General features: G+C 40.0%; 1 non-coding gene across 1 annotated transcript; it reads left to right on the forward strand.

Annotated features, from left to right (window-relative positions):
• The first annotated feature begins 1,148 nt into the window (after positions 1-1,148).
• On the forward strand, positions 1,149-1,221 carry TRNAT-UGU (transfer RNA threonine (anticodon UGU)). The gene has a single exon. It is a non-coding gene; the product is annotated as a tRNA-Thr (tRNA).
• Positions 1,222-1,581: the final 360 nt, after the last annotated feature.

The raw sequence follows: 1,581 nt of genomic DNA on the forward strand, positions 1-1,581 counted from the left end.
TCCTGCCTTTGACGTCAGCGCTCTGGCAGAGGAAGCTCCGGCATCGGTCATGATGGTTACCCGATACACATCCTGTACCGGCGGACTACAAGAACCAGGAGGCCGGTGAGGGAACGGCAGGTAAGGTGAGCATAATATGTGTGTTTGTGCGTGTAATGGCACAATAGAGGACCAGGATGGGACATTGAACAAGTTGTGGAACGAATTGCCTGAGCTTGGATTATTTCCTATGGGAAATTTTGCTTTGCTAGACGAGTAACTTGGTTTACAAGCACAATCCCAGAACGGATTGTTCTCGTAAACCAAGGTTCCACTATACTTATATTATACACTTTAGCTCTAAATATATATATATATATATATATATATATATATATATATATATATATATATATATATATATAGGATAGATATATTTACCAGTAAATAAATTTAGAGGGGATTCACACCTAAATTAATACATGCTATGGACTTAATGCGACGTTGCACTTTTTAGCCCTATACATTATGTACCTGATGTGTGTGCCGATAATAGTTATTATGTCTCTTATATCTAAATAACATACATTATATGCCTGCAAATAATTCACATCTGCTATCAGAGAACCACTTCCCTGGAGAGCTCCTTAGATTATATAGACATTATCCCTGAGGTGCTATTAGGTTATATAGCAGAAATCCGTCATTTTTCATACCTATCATTACCCATAATTGATTTAGACACTCAGGACATCGTCTATAATTGTATGGTAGGTGACATTTGCTCATGCAGCTGATTACCTCATAATGCCTAATACCCAATTCCCGCCAAATGGAGTTCTCTGAGGTCTCTCAGGAATTCCCGCTCTCCTCACGCGCTGCTAGATGGTACACGCATGCGCAATGGAACACTATGCCAAGTACAGGTGCTGCTGACGAGCTGTGTGTTAACATTTTGTATGTTACTTGTGTGCAGCTGATTAAAATGAATGTGGCGTCTTGTATGCGAGATTGCTCCTCCACTGACCGCACAGTACAATCCTATCGTTCAGCTACCCAAATACCCTGACGTCCCTTCGATACTGATGACGTCGGCAGCTGCATACAAGGCTATGCAGCTACAGACTGAGTCTAGTTCATGGAGTAATGAAAGCTTTTCAGCACCAGATGGCTCCATAGCTCAGGGGTTAGAGCACTGGTCTTGTAAACCAGGGGTCGCGAGTTCAAATCTCGCTGGGGCCTGCCTGAATTTTTATATTCTCTTTTAACTCTGTAAATACTTGTAAATACATATATGCAGTTTACACATGTAAATGGTATATGAATACAATGGATCACAATATTAATCATGTCTTTCTTTATCATACATGGTGTCAGTTTTTACATACTCAATTCAAGGATACATAGATAGTTTCCATTAGAATAATAGATACAACATAGTATTGGTTGGTGGTGTATACAATTAATCCAGTAAAGGTTTCAGTTTCACACTAAATAGGTTTTCTTTGATCGAGACACTGCCACCTGCTGGTTGTCACACAGAAACACAATGCTTGCTACACTGCAGTTGCTGAGGATGCAATCTCCAGTATACTATGCTGC

This window comes from Anomaloglossus baeobatrachus, chromosome 1, assembly GCF_048569485.1.
Source record: "Anomaloglossus baeobatrachus isolate aAnoBae1 chromosome 1, aAnoBae1.hap1, whole genome shotgun sequence".
NCBI classification, from domain to species: domain Eukaryota; kingdom Metazoa; phylum Chordata; class Amphibia; order Anura; family Aromobatidae; genus Anomaloglossus; species Anomaloglossus baeobatrachus.